We start from the raw sequence: 7639 nt of genomic DNA, 5'->3' as shown, positions 1-7639 counted from the left end.
CCCGGGCAAGTCACTTAACCCCAATTGCCTCACTAAAAAGAAAAGAAAAGGAAAGAAAGGAAAAGAAAGAAGAAATATAATTTGAGGGGGCAGAATATAACTAATTAACATGTAAAACTTTAAAACTCAAATAAACATTTGATGAACCTAAGGTGGAGAGACCACTGTGTACCATGATCAACTGTTTTTTTCTCAGTTGAACTATTTCATTAATCTTTGTGTTCACCATAACTCTTTATAGTTTAAAATGTTTAAGCTAAATGAAATGTTGTTTTAGGTCAGGTTCAATTTCAAGAATATGTTTTGTTTCAATAGCTTTAGAAAATGTATACATTCATTTATAGTTTGAAACAAATCCCTCTGTTTGGGATATAAAAAAAGCAGACAATTTAGTAATAATAATAATAATAATGTTGGAATAATAATATTGGTGTTCATTTGAGCTTCAGAGAAGCGATGTAGTATAGAGGACTGAATACTGGGCTTAAAGTCAGGAGGAGCTGAGTTTGAATTTCACCTCATACATTCATCAGCTTTGTGACTCCAGGCAAAGGTCATTTCAACTTTGTGAACTTCAGTCTTATTCCCAGTAAAATAAATGTAATATCTGTGGTGCCTACTTTATTGAGTTGCTACAAACTCAACTGAGAAAAAAAATATTTTTATGAAATGTTTTTCAAACCTTAAATGTTACAATAGGTCAGCTATTATTGTTATGATTCTGTTTGGTTAAGGTCCCTCTTTTCCTCTTGACCAATATTTATTGAGTACCTCCTAATGATTAATCAGAGAGCAGTGTGCTGAAAGTTAACATGGAATGATAAAAAGAATGCTGAGCTTGTGATCATAGGAAGTCATCAAATCATCAGGAGATCTGGGGCTGAATCACCTCTGGAATCACGCCTACTAGCTGGGTAACCATTGGAAAATCACTTTCCATCTCTGAAGTCTGGTTTCCATTTGAACTACCTACTCCATATAGTCTTCCTGAGTCCTGGTCCAACCCTCTACCCACTGTGCTACCTAGCTCATGCTCATATTCACACTCATACTCATTATGAATCTATAAAACTTTAAACCTAAGTAACAAATCTTTATGGAGTTTATGTGCTCAGCAGTGCACAGCATTGTTGAGGATACAAATTAATTATAAGATATAATCCCTGCATTCAAGGAGCTGACAGGCCAACTGGAAAGAGAAAACTAAGACACATAAAAAAGCCTAAATTTCATAGTACCGAGTGTATCTTAGATGTTCGGAGAAGGGAGAAATCCCAGAGAACAAGAGAGTTGGACAGAGCTTCTTTGGTGGTACTGAACTAGGCATGCGTGTATTTTTGCTATGACAATGGACTGGACTATTGCACCAATCATGCATCTGCCAGCTCTTCCCACATGAGTCAATGGCCAAAAGAGGAAGTCATACCAGAGCAAGTGCTGAGCACAGCAAACTGCCTTTCAGCTGACAGTTTTACTCCCAAGCCTTGATCTGACTTCCCAACTTTCTTAACCCTCTAGCCCTCTTGAGGGGAACTGAACCTTTGCTCTTACTCCAGTTTCCATTTCTATCTACATACTCCTCTGAATTTGACCCAGACTTCATTTACTAACTCCTGTTTCTTCTTTCTCTTTTGGCATGGTGACTTGCTTCCTTCAACCCTTTGGTTTGATCCTCATATTCATACTTTAAAAAACACTTCACTATCTGTGCCCAATTATCTCTCCATCTAATAAGCAGTCCTCCTCATTTCCAGTAGCCTGGCTTTTAACTTTTGTCTGGACAACCCCAAGTCGGGAATATGGAGTCTAGGAACACTCAGACTTTGTAAGTGAAAGAATATACAGCTCCCATCAGCCTTTGCCCCAAGACAGTTTCAGCAGACCTTGGTGAAGTTAAATATACATTTGAGGGATCTGCTCTTAGTCTATGTTCTGGTCTATCTTCTGTGTTATTCAGACCTACCCCAACCCTAGAGTCATTACCATGGAAACTTGATGGGCCAGGTGTCTACTGTTTGAGCCAGGAGCTAAGTAATAATAGCCAGGGATCATTGCCAGAGCCTCCAGTAGAAGAAGCAAATGGTGCAGATAGAGTACTGGGCCTGGAGTCAGGAAAACCTGAGTTCAAACCTGTCTCCAGACACTTACTAGCAGTGTGATCCTGGGCAAGTCACTTAACTCTGTTTGCCTCAGTTTCCACATCTATAAAATGGAGATAATTGTAAAGTATCGAGCATGGCGTGTGGCACGTGGTAAGTGCTATGGAAATATTAGCTATTATTAGTGGTTTATTATTAAGTAGAGGTCACAAAGTCAAGGTGTGGAGACTAGATCTTGTGGAGATCAGAGCTGGAAAAGGTTCAAACCAGAAGAAATCATCAATGGAGTGGGGTGAAGTGCTGATCAAGAGCAAACCAGAAGTAAGGTGATGCCCCTGGGGCTGGTAAGGAGTTAACCAATCTAATTAACAACTCTTTTCCATCATCTTCCCCCTTTCACCCCAGCATGAGTTTTCCAGTCAGTCCTTTACTTCCCGCTTCTCTTCCTCCAATTAAAAAAAAAAAAAGAATAGAAGCCAAAAAGCCACTTTTGTCCCCTAGTCTTTGGGTGGAATTAGTTTCAGAATTCTTTTCTTTTCTTCTTTCTTTCTTTCTTTCTTTCTTTCTTTTTGCAAGGCAGTGAGGGTTAAGTGGCTTGCTCAGGGTCACACAGCTAGTAAGTGTCAAGTGTCTGAGGCCAGATTTGAACTCAGGTACTCCTGAATCCAGGGTCAGTGCTTTATCTATTGCACCACCTAGCTGCCCCCTCAGAATTCTTATATTTAATTTCAGTGCTATTTAAACTTGTATTATACAGGCTTTCCCACAACCCACAAATCTTCACACAATTTTAAGCTTATTAATACCTCATGAAGACTTTTGGGACAACCTGTATAAACCTAATTGTTTATTCAATACTTGGAGGGAGGAAGATAAAATGTTTAAAGAGATAGCAGATGTTTTTCCCTCAGTACAATCTTGTGGTGGAAACCAGAGTCTGAAACACTGTGTATTACCCACTTTCACAAAAAGTTTTTGGTTTAATAAAGGCCTACAGTCTCCTCGGAGTGCCTCTGATGGCATCTCTGCACATAGAGAACCTGCTTCCTGCTTTTGGTGGAGTCCTAATGATGTGGAATAGAAAAGTGTGTTAGAGAGAATGGAGCGTATAGAGTTAAAATCTGTAACTGGTTTCAGTTAGCTAACCATGTGGTGAAAAGGAAATTCTTTGACTGGCTTACCTACTTGTTTAAAAATGGCTGGGGCAGCTAGGTGGCTCAGTGGATAGAGTGCTGCCCCTGGAGTCAGGAGGACCTGAGTTCAAATCTAACCTCAGACACTTGACACTTACTAGCTGTATGAACTTGGGAAGGTCACTTAACCCCAATTGCCTCACCCCCCCCCAAAAAAAAAGCATGGGTAAAAATGGCCTATGACATCAGCTTCCATCTTTGCCTTGGGGAAACTGGGTAACCAGTGGAGGGAGAGGAGTCTATGGCCCTTTAAGTTCAAAATGTCCAGAGGGCTGGCTCCACCACATCTTGATGGTCTAGAGTCCAGGTTTCACAAAGTAAACTAGTGGTGCCCTAAGGAGAAAGGCATGACTTTCGGGAGTGAACTTTGGACCCGAGACCAGCAGTAGCTGAGATTTAGGAGCCTCCAGCAATCATGCTGCTTTTCCAGGTGAACTTGGTAGGACCAATTCCATGTACTGACTGAGCTAAAGTGAACCCATTCCCTGAATGGGGGAGGCTCCCCTCATAACAGAGATCGTGTAGGGGGTGTTGGGGGAAAATGCTTGTAGGTTTGTTCTCTATCTATGAAGTAAATACCTTTTGTAAAAAGTTAATTGAGGGCAGCTAGGTTGTGCCATGGATAAAGCGCTGGTCCTAGATTCAGGAAGACCTGAGTTCAAATCCAGCCCCAGAAACTTGACACTAACTAGCTGTGTGACCCTGGGCAAGTCACTTAACCCTTATTTCCCCACCCCACCCCCCCAAAAATACAAAAAGTTAATTGATGTTGAGTGGTTAAAAGGAACTGGGGTACCATTTGCTGTTGTTGTTGGTCTTTCATTTTCAGAGGACCGTGACATACACTGAATTGGATTTAAGTGAGGGAGGGTTAGGGGACAGCTAGGTGGCTCAGTGGATGAAGCACCAGCCCTGGATTCAAGAGGACCTGAGTTCAAATTCGGCCTCAAACACTTGACACTTCACCTCAAACACTTGACCTCATTGCCTTGCAAAATAACCAACCAAACAAAACAAATAAACAAAAAAAAAACACCACACAAACAAAAAAAAGTGAGGGAGGGCTATATAAAATGACCAACCTCACCCTCTTCTCTAGAGCCATCTGGGTCCAGTGGAAAGATATATATCAGGACAATTGGAGATGGTCTGGGATGTTTTTTAAGGCAATTGGGGTTAAGTGACTTGCCCTGGGTCACACAGCTAGTAAGTATCTGAGGTGAGATTTGAACTCAGGTCTTCTTGACTCCAGCACTTGACAGAGATCTATCCACTATGCCACCTAGCTGCCCTTCCATTCACTGACCCCCTAAAAATGAGAGCTAGTGATGGCTTGAACCAATGGTAGTAGAGAACCCACTGCTCCAAATGCCTCAGGGTATCTGAGAACCCTGCAGGGGAGATATAGCAGCCTGGGAAGAGGAGAGATGGACCATAGCACAATTATTTTGGGATCATGGGCCTAAAACTGTAAGGTGACCTCAGTACATCCCCCCCAGGTTGAGGAACTTAGGTAGCACAGTAAAGAGAATAAGGAAGAACTGGGTTCAAATTCAAACTGGATACTAGTTAGATGTATGACTTTAAGCAAGTCATTTAACCTCTGTCTGCCTCAGTTTCCTCAACTTTCAAATGGGATGATAATAACACCTACTTTCCTCAGGGTAGTAATGAGAATCAAATGAGATAATAATTATAAAGCACTTAGCACAGCACTTGAAACAAAGTAGGGGCTTAATTGTGCTAGTTCCCTTCCCCTGGCCTCATTTTACAGATAAGGAAACTGGATCCAAGGAATTTAAGTGATTTGCCCAAGGTCACAGAGATAGAAAATCTCAGAGGTGGATTTGAACACAGGTCATCTGACTCTAAAAACAGGACTTTTACCACACAGCCTCCTTCCAAACAGATAATTAGCCTGTATAATTTGTTAGTTAATGGTTGCTTGAGACCTAGAGTTATTCCCTTTTTTTTTTTTAACTAAAGCAAGTGAGAAAGAAAAAAGAATGAGCTAAAAGCCCACACTTTATGTAGGAAAAGCAGCCACTTTTTGCTTGAGGACATCTCTTCAACCCAGCTACCAAGACAGAAGCCAGGCAGGGAAATAGATAGAGTAATTTGAGTATCTGACCTTTAGCAAGGCTAGCTTTCATTATTTGAACCTAGAGGAGTCTGATCATGAACAAGGTAACCTTAGTAAGGCTAAGACCATTAGCTGCCATTGGTTGAAGATAAAGTGTTCTCAGCCTCACTCACACCCTCTGCCTAGTGGTTAGACCTGAAAAAGGAAAAGAAAAAAGAAAAAGATTGAATCTATAATTGAAAAGCCCCTTTTATAAACAATATAAATTGATGGTTCCTCCCACAATAGCCAGAACCAATTTATTCCTAATCACCGAGATTCTTCCTCCATTAAGCAACCAACACATATCTATGGCCACCATAGGAAGTAGTTAAAAGTGGAAGATAAATATTCTCTCAACAGATTGAGTGTTCCTCATCAAATCCCCATAGTTGAAAAATCAGACTTAGAGCTTTAACAATAGAGGATAGAGAGAAGATTTAAAGTAATTTGAGATTCGTTTCTCTAATAACCAATTTTCCCTACAGAGTTATATTTCGACATTTTGTAGGCCAAGAAAGTCACAAAAATGAGAAACAGGGCGACCAAAGATCTCAGAGAAAGAAAAGGGGGAGAACTGAAAATAATTTTTGAAAGATGTGGCACATGACAGATTACAGCACCCTCCCCCAGGAGTAGGTTATCCCTAATGAAATCCTACTTAAGCCATATCCGAATACCGACTTCCTGAGATTTCCACATCCTGAAAGTATTCCCCCTGAAACATTAGTGACTAGTAATATAATTCATTCAATGTTTTACCTGTAGTAAACATTAGTAACAGCAGCCTTGTTAACAGTATTAAATAAATCATCTGGCTTCTAAAACTCAGAAGAAGGCAGGTGATACTTAATCTTAATATCAATGTATCTGGGGGTAATTTACCTTGAAATGGAATTCCCAAAAATCAAAGCGAAAAGGTCATACCTAGGGTGTCATTTAGTAAGTAGTGTTAGCATAATTATGACATCACTGCCCCCAATCAGCAAGTTCAAGTTAGCTCTCAGGTTTCATTCCTAAAGAATAATAACAAACAGGAAACTCTTAACTCAGAACCTCCTGAAATGAAGGAAAACAAACAGAATAGCATTAACCACTTATAAAACTACCCACCTCCCTTTAGGAATATGGTATCTTTTGCTGCTTTTCTTGCCAAAGTATGAACTTGTATTTTTTTTTATGAGTTTCCTGATGTTGCTGATCCCACGATAAAAGATTTCAGAACATTAGGCCTCTGGACAGATGTTTCATGTGACAACCAATATCGAATTTGAAAGACACACATGCTACAAATAATAGACTGTGCTTTATACAAAAGGGACTGAGGAGAATGTTTGCTTTTTTTTGTCTCTGTAACAATTTTCCTCTGAAATATATGTTTAGTAAAACAGATGGAACTTAAATAAACAAACTGTTAAGCCAAACATTGTCCAGTGATTTTGTTAGAAACTCCTTTCTTGTAAATAGAAGCTCAACTTGAGAAAACAACATGTGTATGTGAGTGTATATATACAATATTTTATGGGTATACAATTTTTTCCCCAAACCAAGAATACCAATCCGCAAGGACAAGTTTTTGAGCTTAGACAAATGCTTCCATCAGAAATATCCTGAATCACATATTTCTAAATAATAACTCACAGGGTTTTTTGTACTTTATGGTATCAAAGTACTTCATACATTTTGTCTCATTTGTTGCCCACAATGACCCTTTGAGATAGAAAGGGTAGCCCTTCCCTAGTAGAAGTTTCTTGAGGGGAGGGAATTGAATTATTTTGTCTTTGTATTCCCCTACCCCCAGAATAGTACCATACCTCCATGAACCTAAAAGCTATAAAAATGTTGAATTGAATTGATAGCATAGGCCACATAGATAAGTTAGCAGCAAAGCCTCAACTTAGTCCAAGTGTTCCAGCTCAAAGTCTGGTATTCCTTCTACTATCCAACACTGCCTTTTTTATGGTATGTATTTTTTAAAATCTACCAATCAATTCCTTTTAATGAAACTCATTAATCAACCTAAAGTATTTCATTTTGATAATCTTCTCCAGATTACTTAACAGCACCAAGAAAGTTACTAAGCACTGAAGCGTAAGATAATTTGTCTGATATATTGTTTATGGGATATGGATATATACAGGAACCCCATGCTAATTATTTACAGCAGCAATAATGTGTTTATAGAATGACTTCCCAGTAGCATGCATTCTTTTTCCATGAATCCA

Source organism: Dromiciops gliroides, chromosome 3, assembly GCF_019393635.1.
Source record: "Dromiciops gliroides isolate mDroGli1 chromosome 3, mDroGli1.pri, whole genome shotgun sequence".
Classification (NCBI taxonomy): domain Eukaryota; kingdom Metazoa; phylum Chordata; class Mammalia; order Microbiotheria; family Microbiotheriidae; genus Dromiciops; species Dromiciops gliroides.
Note: the sequence above shows the minus strand (reverse complement) of the source record.